Source organism: Cervus canadensis, chromosome 19 (assembly GCF_019320065.1).
Source record: "Cervus canadensis isolate Bull #8, Minnesota chromosome 19, ASM1932006v1, whole genome shotgun sequence".
Lineage (NCBI taxonomy): Eukaryota > Metazoa > Chordata > Mammalia > Artiodactyla > Cervidae > Cervus > Cervus canadensis.
In genome coordinates this window covers 3951898-3973103 of record NC_057404.1, presented here as the reverse complement: position 1 = coordinate 3973103, position 21206 = coordinate 3951898, and the positions used below count along the sequence as shown (strand labels likewise).

At 39.3% G+C, this 21206-nt stretch overlaps 1 long non-coding RNA gene across 1 annotated transcript; it reads left to right on the top strand.

Annotated features, from left to right (window-relative positions):
• The first annotated feature begins 2211 nt into the window (after positions 1-2211).
• Positions 2212-16755, top strand: LOC122422274. Its single transcript, XR_006263760.1, has 3 exons — positions 2212-2313; positions 14533-14538; positions 16694-16755. It is a non-coding gene; the product is annotated as an uncharacterized LOC122422274 (long non-coding RNA).
• Positions 16756-21206: the final 4451 nt, after the last annotated feature.

Genomic DNA, 21206 nt, shown 5'->3' with positions numbered 1-21206 from the left:
AAACGTCCTCTAAAAGGGCAAGGAACAACGTACTCCTTAACTTAATTCTTAGCTTCAGCTCAACTTCCTGAATGCCTGCCAGACAAGAATTCTTCTTTCCTATTTTTTTTTTCCCCTGTCTGCTTCTTAGGTTCCCAGTATCCAAATGTCATCTCATTCCTTCATTGCTACTCTCATCTGGAGACTGTACTGCACTGTTCATCTCTGTATCTCTTTTTTCACTGTCTTTTGCACAAACAAATCTTGACCATTTTACAGCCCAGATATGCTAACTGCCCTCCTGTGGTCTAATATTTCTGTTTCATTTATAGTCAATGACTGCTATCATTGTTTGCTCTGTCAAACATTGTTCTTAACCATTACACTATTATCTTAATAATCACAGCCAATGTATTAGGTAGGTTCTATTATTACTTTTAATCTATAGTTGAGAAAATTGAGGGGCAATAGTTTTAAGGAATTGGGTCAAGGTTACTCAACCATCAAGTGGAAGAGTCAGGACTGGAACCCAGGCAAGGCTCAGCCCTTGCTCCTACCTGTGCATTGCATACTTTGCCCACACTGCCTCCTTTGTGGACACCGAGATTACACTTTCAGTAGAAGGATCACAAGCTCAAATTTGGTTCAAATGACTGGCCATGAGTTGCAGCTACAATCTGGAAGAGAGTAGAGGTTATTTCCTACACAAGAATAAAAATCACTGGCCTTGCAGTTTTAGTATAATGCTTTCACATGTTGCACTCAACTCTCTTCTGAAGATCTCTTCATCATTACTGTTCCACCATTTTCTGTTCATTGTTACTATTTCCAATACTTCTCTTTTTGCCCATCAACGATTGCTTCATTTTACTTCCTCAGCTGTTGAATCCACCACCTTCTTCTAGCTAGAACTGTTGAATAAGGTAAGGTAATTTTTTCTTGGGCTTCCTAGGTGGCTCAAGTGGTAAAGAATCTGCCTGCTTGCCAGTGCAGAAGACTTGAGTTCCATCCCTGGAGTGGGAAGATCCTTGGAGAAGGAAATGGTAATGCACTCCAGTATTCTTGCCTGGGAAATCCAGTGGACAGAGGAGCCTGATGGGGTCATCCATGGGGTACCATCCATGGGGTACCATCCATGAGGTACCATCGATGGGGTCACAAAACCGTTGGACACAGCTTAGCAAGTGAATGATAGCAGTAGTATTTCCTTTGAAATTATCTTTATTATTATGTTGAGAAGTCAGTGAGATTTAGAGATTAGAACACTGGATTTGGAATAAAAATCCATGGATTTTTTTTTTTTTTTTTTTTAATCCATGGATTTTAAAGGTAGATCTACCAGCAAGCTCTGGGTGATGTTAGGTAGATGACTTCTCTAAGACTAAACTCCCCATCTATAACTCACCTCTAGTTTACCTCACAGGATGGTTATAAGTTTCAAACTGAATATAACACACAAAAAACAAGAGAACTTATAAAATTTTAGAATTTTTCATTGGTCCTATCATTCTGCTACACATTATCTTTGATATATGATTATTTTGATATTAACCAGTTTTCAGTTCAGTTCAGTCACTCAGTTGTGTCCGACTCTTTGTGACTCCATGAATCTCAGCACGCCAGGCCTCCCTGTCCATCACCAACTCCCGGATTTTACCTAAACTCACGTCCATCGAGTAGGTGATACCATCCAGCCATCTCATCCTCTGTCGTCCCCTTCTCCTCCTGCCCTCAATCCCTCCCAGCCTCAGGGTCTTTTCCAATGAGTTAGCTCTTCGCATCAGGTGGCCACAGTATTGGAGTTTCATCTTCAATATCAGTCCTTCCAATGAACACCCAGGACTGATCTCCTTCAGGATGGACTGGTTGGATCTCCTTGCAGTCCAAGGGACTCTCAAGAGTATTCTTCAGCACCACAGTTCAAAAGCATCAAGTCTTCTGTGCTCAGCTTTCTTCACAGTCCACCTCTCACATCCATACACGACGGGAGAAATATTAATAACCTCAGATATGCAGAAGACACCACCCTTATGGCAGAAAGTGGAGAAGAACTAAAAAGCCTCTTGATGAAAGTGAAAGAGGAGAGTGAAAAAGTTGGCTTAAAGCTCAACATCCAGGAAACTAAGATCATGGCATCTGGTCCCATCACTTCATGGGAAATAGATGGGGAAACAGTGGAAACAGTGTCTGACTTTATTTTGGGAGGCTCCAAAATCACTGCAGATGGTGACTGCAGCCATGAAATTAAAAGACACTTACTCCTTGGAAGAAAAGCTGTGACCAACCTTGACAGCATATTAAAAAGCAGAGACATTACTTTGCCAACAAATGTCTGTCCAGTCAAGCTTATGGTTTTTCTAACCTTTGTCAAAAATCCACCGTCTGAAAATGCAATTTTATATATGTGCTACATCAGAGTTTCTAACACAATTAAAAGAAATATATAAACATAAAGTAATCTCTCATTGTTATTTCTTGATATGAAGGCAGCAGCAAGATGGTCCAGCTATTTGGCTTCCTGTATCTAGGTTTACTTTATCTAATGTGAGTTGGCTTATTTAATCTGTTTACTGTAGGCTGTAGAATAACTGAGCTGGTTCAGATACTTGGTTTGGTTTACTGAAATATGATTCAAAGTTGCAAAAAGCCATTGTTAAGTGAGTTAGCAGACAGTTTTATCAGAACACTTTCAACTGTTGTGTGATATTACAGGTGGAACAATTAGCTATTATTTTGAACAGTTTTACAGGCATGCTTCCTTTATGTGTTATACTCAATCACAGCTCAGTCACATTACTTTGTTATTCATGACAAATTATCCTGAAATACACTGAACTTTGTAGGCCAAACTGAACTATCTGTTATATACATAAACTCTCAATTCTTTGAAAATGTTTTCAACTCAGAGACAAAAAGAGTGTTTACATTTACTGAAAATGTTGATGATTTTCAACAGTCATTTAAAATCTGTTTCTATAAAGCTCTAGTATATGCAGAGCATTCGGGAGTCTACCAAATATGCTTCCAAATTATTTCTCTTTCCTAGGGTAAGAATGATACAGAATCCCCCAAATATAGGGTGGCTAGTTTTTATGGGCTGGGTATTTTCATAGGCTAACAAGTGTGAAGATTATTCCAGCTATTTAAAGGAAGGGACAAGGATTTCTAGAAGTTGAGCCACCACCCACTTTTTCCCATTTTACGGTCGGCCTAGGAACTGTCATGGCACCCGGCAGTGTCCTTTAGCCTACTAGTAAATCACAATGAGCATAAATGAGACTCGAGATCTACTGGAAGTCAACTCTCCCACCATTGGGGAGCTACTTGGTTCTAACCAGTTTATGTCTTATCCTCAACAGCTGTATCATTCTTTCAAAAGTTATGCATTGCCCACTCCTTCTTGTTGAACTATGATCAGTTTTTTTTTTTTTTTTTAATACCCAAGTGATTTGTGTTAAACTGAATTTGAGAACCCTAAGGTAGGTCAAGAAGGGTAAAAATTAACATCTTTGTCTAACATCTTTTAACTGGAAATAAAACATTGAAACATGGGTTTCAATGCAAACCAATTTAGTTTTAGAAACATCACACTTTTCTGCCACTCATAGTAAAAAACAGATGAGAGGGACAGAAATACCTCTGGTATGAGGTAAAAAGCAATAAATTTAGAGCTCAGAAAAAAACTTTTAATAGCATGGCTAGTGCTACTATTTTGACTATCTCACAGATGGCTTCATGGTGTAGTAAGATTTTATTTTTGGTAATATCGTATACCAATATACTATATATTCTATAATATAATATAGAAGAAGAGAGTAACAAGGGTAAAAATAAAGAAGGGTGATATTATGGGGTATTTATTGGCATTTTGAGGAAATCTCTATTATTAAGAAAAATTAAACTAAATATTGACTGCAAGTCTTGGAAGTAAGTTTTGTAAATCTGTCTGGTTGCAATAGAAAACCACAGACTGAGTGTTTATAAATGACAGAAACGTATTTCTCACAGCCATAGAGTCTGGAAGTCTGAGATCAGAATGCTAGCATTGTCACATGAGAAGTCTCCTCAAGATCATAGACTTCTTCTTATACCCTCATGTGGAAGAAAGAACTACAGAGTTTTGTGAGATCTCTTTTATAAGAGCACTAATCCCATTCATGAGAATGCAGCTTAACAACCACTGTTGGGGAGCAAAATTTGCTACCCCAAAATGTCTTTTCAGCATGCCAATTATTTCCAGCTGAAAGCAATCCAGGCCCAGAAACCTGGGCGCAGGGCTCATGGGGAGGGACTTTCCCTTTAGCTATCTCAATAATTTAAATAGAAGGTCTGTTCCCAGAATAGAGCTGTTACCAGACAGATCTATAAAGAATACTAGATAAGTGGGGTGAGGGGGAATTCTAGGCAGAGCCTAAAAGTCAGAGTCTATCCTGTGGCCCATTGTCTTTGCCTGGCCCAGCGAACATTTTTTTCTTTTTCAACCAAACGCTTGCTTTTATATCTCTATGTCAGTTGCCTTCCTCACCTCTAAAGTCCCAAATCACTACCCTCAAATTCCTTTTGTCTTTAGCAGAAGATGGTAAGAGTTTTGGCCACTTTGGTGAGTTACTTGGTTCTCCTAGGTCTCTCCCCTGTAAGCATATTATTAAGCTTTGGTTTGATTTTCTCCTGTTAATTTATCTCATGTCAGCTTAATTCTTAGACCAACCAGAAGAGCCTAGAAGGATGGATGAGAGTTTCTTCCTCCACAATGCCAGCCAAAGCTTCCACCTTCTAACACTATCACATTGGGCATTAGATTTCCAACATGTGAACTGACGGTGAACAGAAACTTTGAGACCATAGCGTTATTCACAGAGATTGGAACTTTCTAATAAGCCACCATTCTGACTTAGACTAAGGAAAGATGTCACAACTGTTTAGGGTCATCTTCTCAGTCAGTAAAGAATCTGCCTGCAGTGCAGGAGACCCAGGTTTGATCCCTGGGTTGGGAAGATTCCCTGGAGAAGGAAATGGCGACCCACTCCAGTATCAATCTCATGGACAGAGGAGCCTGGTGGGCTGCAGTCCATGGGGTCACAAAAAGCTGGGCATGACTGAGCAACTAACACTTACTTATTTACTTATGAAGGCAATGTGTTAAACATTTCACTTGTTTTAAACGTGTGAAATGAGATGGCAATTAATTGAGAAACTTGGGCAACATAGAAGTTTGATGAAGATGGAAGAAGATCTGTAACTGAAGAAGAGTACAATATGACTAAATCTAAAGATCATGAGATTCCAGATACAAGCAGAAATGACAGTGTTGTGATATAAAAGACAACGAAGATGAGTGATAATAGGATGTTGTTTGACTTGCCAAGAAGATGGTTATTGGTAATATTCTTATATGATAGCATCAGAGAAATATTGGAGGTGGGAGCCTGATTGAATATTGTTATGAATTTAGTAATGAGCAAGCAACAAAAATGAAAATATTCCATTCTATGAAGAATATTGACTGTCTAGAAAAATAGAAAATGGTAAGCCAGTAAGACAGCACATTGATGGAGGCTGTTTTGGGGAATTAAGGAATCATATTTGCTTTCTTATGTCTCTCCCCTAACTGCATAATTATATCCATCTGCACTAGCTATTGTAACCATCACTTTTATCCTCTCTTTGCACACCTGAAGAGAAGCTCTTATATCGCAGAACTTTTTGTATAGACCCACATGATAACCTTCCATTTTATGGTTTCTTTTTCCATGTATATTTCTCCAACTGAACTATAAACTCTTGAGTAAGAGTTCTATGTTTTATTTGCCTCAACAGTCACAGAAACTCATTAGAGATCAATAAGTGACTCAATCAATTATTTTTCATATTTATTATAGTTATAATTATTTCCAGCATTTACTTCAGATAAATGTTTATGAAAATGGTGGAAAGAAAATGGAAAAACTGAGATATTGAAAATTGTATTCTACTTAGATGCGTAAAAATTCTATGATATACAAACTGTAAAACAAATGTGGTGCTGGTAGTCAAAATGCATAGTTCTATTTTTTGACAAACCATTGTGTACTTCTAATATAATCTACATTTCATTCTTCCCTAAGCTACACTATAAATCTAGAGGTTCCGTTGGTTTAGGCACTGGGGTTGCTGCCCTGATTTCCCAAGAAATATCTATTTTTACAAATTAAAAAAAAAGATCATGAAAGATACTCATAAATTATTGAAAAACATCAAAATAAATTAACGTAATGCAATATTGATTCAGGAAACCTAGGGGGGGAAAAAGCTGAAGTCTCCTTTTGTTTACAAGTCAACCTCAAGAATGAGGTGACTCTGACTGTATTAAATTGTTAATACATCTGTAACAAGCAGAGAAAGAGATCTCTTGGCAGACGATTTTAGCAAGAAGAACTTAGAAACACTAACCCGATGATAGACTCTTAGACTGATGAGAGAATGCCGGAAATGAAGCAAAAGGGTCATCACCAATTCATCATCACCAATTTATCACCAGTTCATCATCACCAATTCATCATCACCATCACCAATTCATCATCATCAATTGATTCACCATCATCAGATGATGATGATGAATTCCCCTCTATATGATCTCGGGTGGCCTTGGCCTGCAACGGCTCGGAGTGAGGCTTGGGTTCCCAGACAGAGATTGGGCTAGGTCACAGTGGTGAAAGTACCAGATCCTAGCCACTAGACCAGTGGTCAGTGACAAGGGAACTGGCCCTTCATCTTTGCAGAAAAGAATTTCCACAAAGACACAAAGTAGTGTAGCAAATAAAGTATTTATTAAGAGGAAAATAAGAACAGTACGTGTGAATAGACACATTAGGCAGACTCAGGAGAGAGTCTCTGAGTAGCACCCTCAGGGCACTTTGAATTACTTTTGTGGGGTATTTCTTGCATTTTGAGTAGCCTGGTTCACAGTCCATGTTTGGTATATATCAGGATCTTCCCATGGGTACACATGCATCTCTTAGCCAACATGGATTTTACCGAAAAGGAAATGGGCACCCCTTGATATATCTCCCCTTTGGCCTCCAAGGAGGCTTTCTGTGAATGTGTGTTCAGGGAGGTCTCCTGACTTTGGGAACAAGAAATATGTGGTCTGGGCAGGGCCCAGCCTCCTCCCTTAATTGTCCTGTTATTCTTGTCTTGGAGTTTCAGTCCATAGGGAATGCATCTCCAATTGTTTTACCTCGGGCAGAGAGGGGGGCATCTACTTCCAACCTGACATGTATGGTTGAATAGAAAATAAATGAATCAAGATGACTCCCCAGAGAATTAAGTCTAGGATATTTGCATGGTCTTTACTTTTAAATGATGTAACTTTTAATTCTATATAGAAGTTTACTATACACTTGTTATCTGTTGACTTAGAGTTGTCTCTGCATTAATTGAAGACAAATATAAAATGAAACAAAAACCAGGATTATATTTTAGAGATAACATCTACATCCAACTTCAAAGGCTTTCATCAGTGACTGAATGTGAGCTGTTCTGGACATGATCACGCATATTAAAGGTTAGTTGATAAAAGACTTTCCAAAGCAAACAAGAGTTTGAAAGCTTTTATATAGGCTGGAAAAAACTGTCCTCATGTTTGTTTCCTTAGGACTCCATACTATGTTCATACACAGTTGATACTTAACAAGCACTTGAAAGATTGAATGGACAAATTTAAATTATAGAAGTCAACATAAATATTTGAACAAGAGAAAAGTTGAATATTCTCCAACTATATTTGTTGCACGTTCTAAAGAGATGGGATAAGACAAACAGCGCCTGGGTTAAATGTTTGCAGAGGTAGGAGAAATCCTGAACTATGAAAGACACAATCGTGGCAGCACTTGGGGAGCAGCTGGATACAAAGGGAAAGAAAAGAAGATATGAAAGAGAAGGCCAAGTTTACTGACACAGTAAGCCATTACATGTCATTAAAAAATGATGAGCTGTTCCAGTTTGGGAGCAAAAATATATTGAGTCAATTTCCAAGAAATAATCTCCTAAATCACATTGAATGCTGTGTTTGCTATAAAAGCATGCTGGGTTTCTTTCATTTCCAGATGCCATAGTCTGTTCTTTTTTTTTTTTTTCAAAAGTGCAACTACTATAATTCAATCATCTAAGCATTCAAGTTCTGTTTGTGTCCCCTGGCCTGTCTCCAGAGCCAAACTGAGTCACTAGACTGCACAACTGTTCATAATATGATTGACCAAGCTAATGGTCTGGCATCATACAGAAAGAGCTAATGATTTCTAATTTATATTCTCCCTATAATTATTAAACTTTGTACAAATGGGACACAATAGTGGGAGTTTCTATGATCATTTTCAAACACAATAAAATAACCTGTCATCACATATTCTTACATGTTCTGTTGAGAAACTCTAAAAAGAAATCAGTTCAGTTCAGTCACTCAGTCATGTCCAACTCTTTGTGACTCCATGAACCGCAGCACACCAGGCCTCCCTGTCCATCACCAGCTCCTGGAATTTACCCAAACTCATGTCCATCGAGTCGGTGATGCCATCCAACCATCTCATTCTCTGTCCTCTCCTTCTCCTCCTGCCCTCAGTCTTTCCCAGCATCAGGGTCTTTTCCAGTGAGTCAGTTCTTTGCATCAGGTGCCCCAAGTATTGGAGTTTCAGTGCTTCAACATCAGTCCTTCCAATGAACACCCAGGACTGATCTCCTTTAGGATGGACCGATTGGATCTCCTTGCTGTCCAAGGGACTCTCAAGAGTCTTCTCCAGTACCACAGTTCAAAAGCATCAATTCTTTGGCACTCAGCTTTCTTTATAGTCCAACTCTCACATCCAAACAAGACTTCTGGAAAAACCATAGCCTTGACTAGATGGACCTTTGTTGACAAAGTAATGTCTGCTTTTTAATTGCTATCTAGGTTGGTCATAACTTTCTTTCCAAGGAATAAGCATCTTTTAATTTCATGCTGCAATAACCATATACAGTGATTTTGGAGCCCCCCAAAATATAGTCAGCCACTGTTTCTGCTGTTTCCCCATCTATTTCCCATGGAGTGATGGGACCAGATGACATAATCTTAGATTTCTGATTGTTGAGCTTTAAGCCAACTTTTTCACTCTCCTCTTTTTTTTTTTTCTCCTCTTTTACTTTCATCAAAAGGCTGTTTAGTTCTTCTTCATTTTCTGCCATAAGGGTGGTGTCATCTGCATATCTGAGGTTATTGATATTTCCCCCGGCAATCTTGATTCCAGCTTGTGCTTCTTCCTGCCCAGAGTTTCTCATGATGTACTCTGCATAGAAGTTAAATAAGCAGGGTGACAATATACAGCCTTGACATACTCCTTTTCCTATTTGGAACCAGTCTGCTGTTCCATGTCCAGTTCTAACTGTTGCTTCCTGACCTGCATATGGGTTTCTCAAGAGGCAGGTCAGGTGGTCTGGAATTCCCATCTCCTTCAGAATTTTCCACAGTTTATTGTGGTCCACACAGTCAAAGGTTTTGGCATAGTAAATAAAGCTGAAATATTTCCTAAATTTTATTTCTAGAAACGGGGCAAATGAAGGAAATAGACATTGTCAAGACTCAGAAGTCTACAGAGGAAATGGAAACCAGTTAGATATCAAGTATTATTTTGTTTACCAAGCCCATGCTGTCTCCTGTAACACAAGTTGAACCAGGTGATTAGCAATATATTTGTATACTCTTCTAGGAATAAACTTGTCTCAATTTTCATGCTTTTTAAAATACCAAATTTCAGTGAGTTTTCTGAGAAGAAAAGAAAAAGAGAGAGAGGAAGAGAGAGAGAGAAAGAAAAAAGGCAAGAAAGAAAGAAAATGTATATCAATCTTAAATATAGAGTGAGGCCAATTTTTATAATTAACAGTAGCAATATCAACAACATTTACAGGTAACATATTCAGGTACTGTACTGATTTAAGTCTGTTAACTAGTTCAGGCTCATTCTACTCACTGCACGATAGACCAATAAATCCAAGATGGTGTTGAGCAAAGAATATGACTTTATTCAGAGAGCAGGCTGACCAATAAGATGGCAGACTAATGTCTCAAAATAACATCTTGTCAGGGCCTGGGAACCAGATTCTTTTATGGATCAGAGATGGGGGGAGTTGACGAAACAAAGTAGAAAGACCATTTAAAATTTCCACATTTCTACTAGACTGTCAAGCCCCAGACAGGGGGATGTTTTCGTTTCACTTTCTCAGTCATTTCACAGGTGGTATGAAATGGAATATCACCTGTCATATCAATAAACAAAGATGCCCCAGGGATTTGCAATTCTAGCATCCCCACGTACGAATTTCTGAGCCATGCTAGTAAGCAGCAAATGAGGTGCACCATTCCTACACAAAGGACTCAAGAATGTGAGTCCTTCACAGGTGGGCAGGGTCAGGTTACCTCTCTGTGAGCCAAACAAAGGCACCCTAGCTCAAGGGTCTGTTGCGGGGGGTGGCGGGCAGTGTGTAAGCAGAGCTCCCTGAGACAGGCCATCATGTGTGACTATAATAACAAAAGCAGCAGAATAAGAGTTAAAGTCACAGAAGAAGACTCCAGTATGGAGTCAAAATTAACCCTTCCCAGTTACAAATTCATTAAACTGTCGACTAAAAAAGATGCACAACTTGAGAGCTGCGAGTTTTATTTAGGGCAAAATGAGGACTGCAGCCTGGAGGCAGCATCTCAGATAGCGCTGAAAGACTGCTCCAAAGAGGTAGTGGGGGAATATATAAGGTTTAGGTGAAGGGAGAGTTCAATGTCATTAAGCAACCAGTGTACAAAAGGTTTTTTGTTAATCATGTGGATCTGATGTCATCATGAAGGGATTTAGTGCTTCTCTAGATTTGAGGAGATGCAAGGATTGAGATCATAAAATCTGTTCCTAAAAACATCCAACTATCTAAAGACCTGTCTCACCAGATTCCTGGGAGCACAGAGAACCTCACTCCACCCTGAACTCCTTCAGGGGCTGTTGCAGGTCAACAGCTATAGCAGCATGGGGTTCAGTCTCCCTAGAGACGGAACAATGCAAATGCTTTTTTGTTCAATCTTTGGCCTTTGCTCTTGGTAAGTTCCAATTTGGAGTTGACAAAATGTAGCATAGAAATGATAGTATTGAGGATTTTGCTCTTTTCTGCCTTTTCCCCAAAACACTTTTCTGAACCCTGTGAAAGGTAGCCAAGAAGTCAGAACACATCCTGAGAAGGACAGTGGCTCTAAATACCTAAGGTCAGTAAAGCTAAGATTTAAAAATCTCGTTCTTTGCATTTGTTCAGTCACTACTTCAACTCCTGGAGCCAAGAACTATGAATGAGCAAGTTACTCATTCTCTGTGGTATTCAGTTTCCTCATCTATAAATGTTGGTTAAACTCGATTCTTACTTCACAGTTCTATAACTGGAAGTTGTAAAATGTGATAACAAATGCCATTGACTTCTGGTGTTCAGAAACTAAGTCCACCCCTTACCAGATGTGTGACTTTGAAAAATTTGCCTGACCTGCCTTTGTTTCAGTTTCCTCATTTTTAAAAAAAGGGAGGGGGGGGGGGACAAACTACTTGTTTCATTGATTTGACAGAATCAAATATCAAAATTCTTGTAATAAATATAGTTGAGAACCTAGCCCAGGGAAGCACTCAATAAATGTTGGTCATTGAAACATATGCTCATTTTCAGACCACACTCATGGAAATATTAATTTCTTTGCTTTCTATAGTTTAATTTATTCTTGGTTTTTTGCTTTGCTCAAGAGCAGAATTAAATTAGTCATGATTGAAGCTGAATCTAGTCTCTGTACCATTACAATGAATTAACTTTTGGAGACAGAGTTTTGGGTGAAGTAGAAAACAATGGCTTTATTGCTTTGCCAGGCAAAGAGGGCAAATCAGCCTAATGTCCTCAAAACTGTGTCCCAACCTGGATTAGATAGTGAGAAGTTTTAGAGTAATGGTTCAAAGGAGGAGTTATCAGTTCGTGGATATTTTTCTGATTGGTTGGTGGTGAGGTAAGTAAAAGCATCATCAACCTGGTTCCAACCAGTGTAGGATTTATGTGCTTGTTGGCAGCATACCTGTTAATTTCTCCCACTTGGTGGAAGTTTCAGTATCTGCAAAACATCTCAAACATATTGTTGTGTATGCCTTAATGGGAAACCATGACTTTTGCTCCAAGGTTGCACTATTGTTTTCTTAACTGTTTCTCCCTCATCTCTGCATCCCCTCCCTCCCCAAATTAACAACTGTTTGAACCCATTCCTTGCAAATTAGGGAAGGTCTAGGAGGCTGAATGTAATCAAGAAATTTTTCTGTAATCAAGAAATGGGGAACACGGAAAGGCTTTTTTTGTTCCCAAGAGCCCCACAAGGTCTTGTTAGGTATTACAGTTATTTGGTGTGTGTGTGTGTATGTGTGTGAGTGTGTGTGTATGAGTGTGTGTATTAGTCACTCAGTCATGTCCAACTCTTTGTGATCCCATGGACTATAACCCTCCAGGCTCCTCTGTCCATGGAATTCTCCGGGCAGGAATACAGGTTCGGTTCACTTCAGTCACTCAGTCATGTCTGACTCTTAGCGACCCCATGGACTACACCATGCCAGCCTTCCCTGTTCATCACCAGCTCCCGGAGCTTACTCAAATTCATGTCCATCGAGTCAGTGATGCTATCCAATGTCTCATCCTTTGTCGTCCACTTCTCCTCTTGCCTTCAATCTTTCCCAACATCATGGTCTTTTCAAATGAGTCAGTTCTTCGGTTGGATCTCCTTGCAGTCAAGGGACTCTCAAGAGTCTTCTCCAACACCACAGTTCAAAGGCATCAGTTCTCTGATGGTCAGCTTTCTTTATAGTCCAACTCTCACATCCATACATGACTACTGGAAAAACCATAGCTTTGACTAGACAGACCTTTATCAGCAAAGTAATGTCTCCCCTTTTTAATATGCTGTCTAGGTTGGTCATAGCTTTTTTTCCAAGAACCAAGCACCTTTTAATTTAATGGCTGCAGTCACCATCTGCAGTGACTTTGGAGCCCCCCAAAATAAAGTCCATCAGTTTCCATTGTTTCCCCATCTATTTGCCATGAAGTGATGGGACTGGATGCCATGATCATAGTTTCTTGAACGTTGAGTTTTAATCCAACTTTTTCACTCTCCTCTTTCACTTTCCTCAAGAGGCTCTTTAGTGGTTCTTCACTTTCTGCCATAAGTGTGGTGTCATCTGCATATCTGAGGTTATTGATATTTCTCCTGGAAATCTCCTGAAGAATACTGGAGTGAGTATATATTCCCTGCTCCAGTGGATCTTCCCTACCCAAGGATTGAACCTGGATCTCCCATATTGCAGGCAGATTCTTTTACCATCTGAGCCACCAGTTGGTAAACTATATTTCAGTAGGGGGCAAGTTTTCAGTATTTGAAAATTGTATTCTATCTTATCTTGCTGAGTGCTGCTGAAGTAAGTCACTCTGTATGTTTCTCCTTAAAAACAACAACAACAACAAAACCTCCATTGCTTCTCTAATGAGAACCATGGTGGGCTCATGGCTTATCTAAGAAACTTAGAATCCCTCCAGATCATAACACAGGAATTGAGATCCAAGTCCCCTCTTTTCTAGAACTGACTCAAATTTACTTATTGTGGAAAAGACCCTGATGCTGGGAAAGAACAAGGGCAGGAGGAGAAGGAGGTGACAGAAGATGAGATAGTTGGATGGCATCATCAGTGCAATGGACATATTTTTGAGCAAACTCCAGGAGATAGTGCAGGACAGGGAAGCCTGGTGTGCTGCAGTTCATGGGGTCACGAAGAGTCAGACATGACTGAGCAACTGAACAGCAACAATTCCTTTTGGAACCGCTATGCTTCTTGTCTAACCCTGTCACTCATAGCTCTGTCTCAGGCAAATATTCCCTCTTTTTAGGGAAAAATCATTTTTCTTTCTTTTCTCACCTTGGTCAGTAAAAAATTAAAATTGGATAGACATTCTTTTTCCAATTCTGAGGCATGAGGTAGGTGAATGCCCCTTATCCCTCAGGGTAAAGCAATTGCAGATTCATTCTCTATTGACTGAAAATCCAAGACAAGAATAGCAGGACAATTAAGGCAGGAGGCTGGACCTTGTCCAGATCACATATTCCTTGTTACCGAAATCAGAAGACCTCCCTGACCACACATGTGCAGAAAGGCTCCTTGAAGGCCAGAGGGGAGTGGTGTCAAGAGATATTCTACCCATACACCTTTCCACTAAAATCCATCTTGGCTAAAACATGCAGGTGTATTCATGGGAAGACTCTGAGATATACCAAATATGGAGTGTGAACCAGGTGAATCAAAATGATTGACCAAAGGAAATACAGAAGAGATACCCCATAAAAGTAATACAAATTACCCCAAGGGTGCAACTCAGCAACTCTCTCTCTCTGCCTGAGTCTGTCTGTGTGTCTATCCACAGATTCTGTACTCCTTTTCCTCTTAATACTTTACTTGCTTCACTACTTTCCATCTTTGTGGAAATTATTTTCTGCAAAGCCAAAAGGCCAGGGTTCTTGTCACTGACCATTGGTCTAGTGGCTAGTATCTAGTGCTTTCACCACCGTGACCCAGCCCAAGCCCCACTCCAAGCCACTCCAGGCAGAGGCCATCTGGGGTCATATCTATTTTAATGTCTCTGAACATTCCTGTATGATTATGTGCCTCCAGGCTTCCCTTCCTAGTACCTTAAGTTTTCCTTTTCAAGTGAAACATCTTAGATTCATCTTAAACGTCTTTCCATTTTCCACTTCTATTATTCAATCCATCAGTATTTTTTTTTTTTCCTGTCTTTTCCTTCCGGATGTATACAGAATCTGACCAGTTCTCAATTCTCCATGCCATACTGTGATCCATGCCCTGCCTGGACCATGACAGTATTCTCTAAAAACACCAGATGGTCAATACTAAAATTGGATTAATTACACTCTTCATAGTCCAAGATGAAGAAACTCTATACAGTCAGTAAAAACAAAACCTAGAGTTGACTATGGCTTAATTCATGAGCTCCTTGTTATAAATTCAGACATAAATTAAAGAAAGTAGAAAAAAGCACTAGACCATTCACCTATATCAAATCCCTTATGATTATACAGTGGAAGTGGCAAATAAATTCAAGGCATTAGATCTGATAGAATGCCTGAAGAACTATGGACAGAGTTTCTACATTGTATAGGAGGCGGTGACCAAAACTGCCCACAAGAAAAAGAAATGCAACAAGGCAACATGGTTGTTGAAGGAGGTCTTACAAATGGCAAAGAAATGAAGAGAAACAAAAGGCAAAGGAGAAAGGGAAAGATAAACTCAACTAAACACAGAGTTCCAGAGAATAGCAAAGAGAGATAAGAAAGCCTTCTTGAGTGAACAATGCAAAGAAATAGAGGAAAACGATAGAATTGGGTAAGACCACAGATCTCTTCAAGAAAACTGAGATACAAAAGGAATGTTTTGTTCAAAGATGGGCACAATAAAGGGTAAGAACAGCAAGGACATAGCAGAAGCAGAAGAGATTAAGAAGAGCTGGCAAGGATACCCAGAAGAACCATACAATATAGGTCTTAAGGACCCGGATAACCATAGTGGTGTGGTCACTCATCTGGAACCAGACATCCCGGAGTGTGAAGTCCAGTGGGCCTTAGGAAGCATTACTACAAACAAAGTGAGTTGAGGTGGTGGAATTCCAGCCGAGCTATTTCAAATCCTAAAAGATGATCTTGTTAAAGTACTGCAGTCAATATGCCAGGAATTTTGGAAGACTCAGCAGTGGCCACAGGACTGGAAAAGATCAATTTTCACTCCAATCCCCAAAAAGAGCAATGCCAAAGAATGTTCAAATTACCATACAATTATTCTCATTTCACATGCTAGCAAGGTAATGCTCAAAATCCTTCAAGTAAGGCTTCAACAGTATGTGAACTGAGAACTTCCAGATGATACAAGCTGCATTTACAAAAGGCAGAGGAACCAGAAATCAAATAGTCCACATCCATTGTACCATAGAAAAAGAAGGGAGTTCCAGAAAAACATCTACTTCTGCTTCATTGACTACACTAAAACCTTTGATCTTGTGGATCACAACAAACCGTGGAAAATTCTTTAAGAGATGGGACTATCAGAACACCTTACCTGTCTCCTGACAAAGTTGTATGCAGATCAAGAAGCAACAGTTAGTACCAGACATGGAACAATGGACTAGTTGAAAATTGGAAAAGGAGTATGCCAATGGTGTAATTTGTCACTGTGCTTATTTAACTTTTATGCAGTATGTATTATGCGAAATGTTGGACTGGATGAATCACAAGCTGGAATCAAGATTGCAGAGAGAAATATCAATTACCTCAGATAGGCAGATAATACCACCCTATCGGCAGAAAGAAGAATTAAAGAGCCTCTTAATGAAGGTGAAAGAGGAGAGTGAAAAAGGTGCTTAAAACTCAACGTTCAAAAAACTGAGATCACGGCATCCTGTTCCAAAATTTCATGGCAAATACATGGTGAAAAAATGGAAACATTGACAGATTTTATTTTCTTGGTTTCCTAAATTATTATTGGCAGTGACTACAGCCATGACATTAAAAGACACTTGCTCCTTTGAATAAAAGCTATGACAAACATAGACTTCGTATTAAAAAGCAGAGACATCACTTTGCCGACAAAGTTCTTTCTAGTCAAAGCTATGGTTTTTCCAATAGTCATGTACGGATGTGAGAGTTGGATGGTAAAGAAGGCTGAGCACCAAAGAATATGTGCTTTCAAACTGTGGTGCTGGAGAAGACTCTTGAGAGTCGCTTGGACAACAGGGAGATCAAACCATTCAATCTTAACAGAAATCAACTCTGAATATTCATTGGAAGGACTAATGCTGAAGCTGAAACTCCAATACTTTGGCCACCTGAAGTGAAGCGTCAGCTCATTAAAAGAGACCCTGATGCTAGGAAAGATTGAGGACAGGAGAGGATGTGGGGTCCATCCTTGATCAGGGAGATAAGAGTCCACATGGCTTAGTGTCAAAAAAAAAGCATAAAACAAAAGCAATATTGTAACAAATTCAATAAGACTTTAAAAATGGTCCACATTAAAAAAAAATCTTTAAAATCAATTCAATAAATAAAAAGTTTGTGTGTGATGAGAAGACTATATAAGACTGAGAAACCCCTTTCCTGTTTATTAGAGAAGAGTCCAGTGTCTAAGGTCAGCTTTCTACTGCTGGAGAAACTCAACAGTATTACAGCTGCTAAGGATCTGAAACTCTTGAATTAAGTAAGAATGGGTTCCTGAAAGGACTTCCCAGGTAGCCCTACTGGTAAAGAATCCACCTGCCAATGCAGGAGATGTAAGACACATGGGTTTGATCCCTGGGTTGGGAAGCTTCCTTAGAAGAGGACATGCAACCCACTCTAGTAGTCTTGCCTGGAGAATCCACATGGGCAGAGGAGCATGGTGGGCTACAGTTCATGGTGTCGCAGAGTTGGTCGTGACTAAAGTGACTTCACAGGCATGAACAAACAGGTCTCTCAAAGAGCAGGCTTGGAGAGGAAAACAAAAAATTCTGTTTTATATTTTCTCTGAGCACCCTCACAACTGCTATAATTTTATGCCATGCACAATACCTTTAAAAATAAAGGCATATATTCATTCATGTGGAAGATTAATTTACGATTGGCTGAAAATCATCATATCTTAAAACATTAAAGACCACCACTTAAATACATAATCAGAAGGAATATTGGCCATGTCCTTTAACTCCCTAATTAACTACTGGGCATTTGAGTTCCAAATCAATGTATGGAGAAGTGACAATTAGCCTAGATGAATATTTTCTGGTGTCCTATTTCATTATATCTCATCTTTTGCTTTGCACTTGACTTAGTTTTACTTTTTTTCTCTCTCTTCTTTTTTAATAAACTGTGATGGTGTCTTGTAATGAATGCACTCGTAAACCATCTGGCAGTTGTCTCATGGCTCATTACATGCCATGGGCCACTCTGAGAAGCTGTCTCAGGTGACATTTAAACCGGTGCATGCAGAGAAAAATCACTTTTTATTATTGAAAGCAAAATTTGGAAAAAGGAGAGCTCTCCTTCTTGACATCAATATCTAAGATGAAGGTATGGTTAGCCAAATAATAAGCCAATCCATAACTGCTATTTGGGGGTTTTAAATGACAGTTCTCTGCATGAAAATATCTATGTGTTTTTATGTGAGCTAAGGAGATAATGTTTACACATTAGGACTGCTGTGATTTCTAACATATTTTTCATTTCTTAATTATAAATTATTTATTTCCATATTACCACATTGTTCTGTAAAGTGCTGTGAATATTTCATGGGGACTAGGAACTGAGGGTATAAAATGGCATTCTGTTATTCTTCCTGGGATGAAATTGTGCCCCTAGAGATCTCATCATCATGGGCATGTGAGGTTTTTTCCTAAGATACGATACTATGTGTTGGAGAAGACTCTTGAGAGTCCCTTGGACTGCAAGGGCATCCAACCAGTCCATCCTAAAGGAGATCAGTCCTGGGTGTTCATTGGAAGGACTGATGCTGAAGCTGAAACTCCAATACTTTGGCCACCTCATGCGAAGAGTTGACTCATTGGAAAAGACCCTGATGCTGGGAAAGATTGAGGGCAGGAGGAGAAGGGGACGACAGAGGATGAGATGGCTGGATGGCATCGCTGACTCAATGGACATGAGTTTGAGTAAACTCTGGGAGTTGGTGATGGGCAGGGAGGCCTGGCGTGCTGCAGACCGTGGGGTCGCAAAGAGTCGGATACGACTGAGCAACTGAACTGAATTGAACCGTGTGTCCCATTTTGGGTCAGACAGTCCCCTTTTAATACTGGGCTCTTTCCTCTGCATGCTGTCTCTTCTTGGCAAAAATCAAAATTGGTGCTCTAAGTGGCAGTCTGTCATCCTCTTGTCAGTTAATGCTAAGCTTTCTGTGCTAGGGAAACTGTGTGGAAACTATATTTCCAAAGGATAAAGCTTAGAAGGAAAAGAGCATCCAAAGTGTTCACAACGCGCAAATGAGATATATTAAATTTTCCTTCAGACAGATTGTGTCATAACACTGCCATGTAGCCATGAGATAGAGCCACAGTCCAGGTACATGAAAGCAACCTGCAAAGGATATTTGTGTAAATGATATTTTAAATGTATTTGTCCAATAGAAATAAAGTTTTAAAATCATCTTGAAATTATCAGAGAGAGCATAAATTTACATGACTGATGAAAATCAGAGGGCAGAGTATTTAAAGGGCGGGCTCTGCTGTCATGAGTATTGAAAAGCAGTTTTCAAATTTCAGAGAAGGTGATTTTGGCAAAAAAAAAGTTTTCTTCTAAAATTTTACTAGATGCTTAGAAGCACCAATTTAATAAGCTCCTCAACATATGGTAATACTTGCTAATGAACTTTCATTTATTTTATGGGACAAGGACTTGAAGAATTACAGTTATAAAAAACATTGGTAGTTTATTCTGACCATCATTGTGTAGTTGATTTCCAAATGGTTATGAGAATATACATATATGCATGCACAAAGTGAGGGAGAGAATAAAACATACAATGATTGAAGAGTTCTTAATCGTTTAACAAATATTGGGAAATAGAATTATTGAAGAAATGTTATAATAGAGGGGAAAGTCTAGGTGATTTTCTTTTAGGGTCAGATGACATATTTGTATTTGTCTATATATATACGTATGTGGATAATATTCTTTGCAGTAATAAGATTTAGTGCAAATATAAAACAACTCTGACTGAGAATCCTGAGGCTTTAGACCTTATTCTGTTTCTTTTTGGCCTTAGACAAAGTCATTCTCCACAATCCTAGTGGCTTCTTGGACAAAAGAAGATAATACTTTACCTACAGTAGAGATAACCGCTTAATGGATTTCTGGTGAGACTGGTTGAAATAGTTAAAAGCATTTTCAGAATTGGCGACATGTTTCAAAATAAAATTTAAGGGGTGAGGGGGAGATGCTTTAGTTTTAATCCAGAGTCTGTCACTTCTTAATCACCTTAGCCTAATTTTGTAACACTGTGTGTCTGTGTGTCTCTGTGCGTGTGAACATGGGCATATTTTTTACACATTGTCAACCTAACTTTCTTCCTCAAATGCAAATATAAGCCTGACAGTCCCATATTCTCCCTGTGAGGTAAAATCCATATTAATTAGGACACTAAGATAGACGTTCTGAATCTGTTCTGCTTCTACAGCCGGCATCTTCTCTTGACAAATCTTGTGCTTGACCAACTATTCACTCTGCATGAAAATGGTGAGGACCCTTGCTTCTAGGCTTTTCTTAAGCTGTACCTTGGCATGGAAGGTCAGTAACCCCTCTTCATGTATTTATTTGCAGTCCATCCTATACAATTCAATGTCTTTGTGATATTCCTGAATTCCCAAAGTGTCCCTAATATGTGTCCACAGCATAATATGCTGAGACCTACTGCGACAGTCTAACTCTATTGAGGTTACCTGATTGCCCTATGTGTCTATCCAATTCTGTATTTTGAAGGGGAGATGCATTTTTCTTTATATTTTTCCTTAGATGCAATACTGAAAGGAGGCACACAAAATACTAAGCATTCAATTCTTTTTATCTTCTCTAGTCTTCCAAAATCTTTTAATATTATTTCTAAAATCTAATACTAAGCATGGATCAAGACTCCAAGGGTGGCCTTGCATTAAATGCTTTTGTTTTTCTATTTTAGATTTGCTTATTGCTGTTGCTCATTTCATCCTACTGTATCAGAGTGTGACCATGAAGTGGCAAGCCCAATTCAGAAAGTGCGGAACTACGGGTCTAGTTTATAAGCACAGCACGGTCTTAGGTGAATGTTTCATATGGATTCTTTAAGAGCTTTCTCTTACACTGGAGCTCATACTTCTCATGGGTGAGGACTGATAGCTTTTCTACGTACATGGGCGGCTTCTACCTGCACACAGCTGCTGCCAAGGAAGTCCTATGGAAAAGACATTTCAAACCTAGGACTCAGCAAAAGGTAGATTACCAAGGACCGGGGAACCCAGTTTGGGGTACTTGGCTAAGGATGCGTATCTGTGAATTACAAGAGTGCATGAGAGCAGGGCTGCTTTTCTTCAACACCGTCAAGCAAATACTGTTAATTATTTGCACCTACTAATCTTGACGGGGCTTACCTGATGGCTCA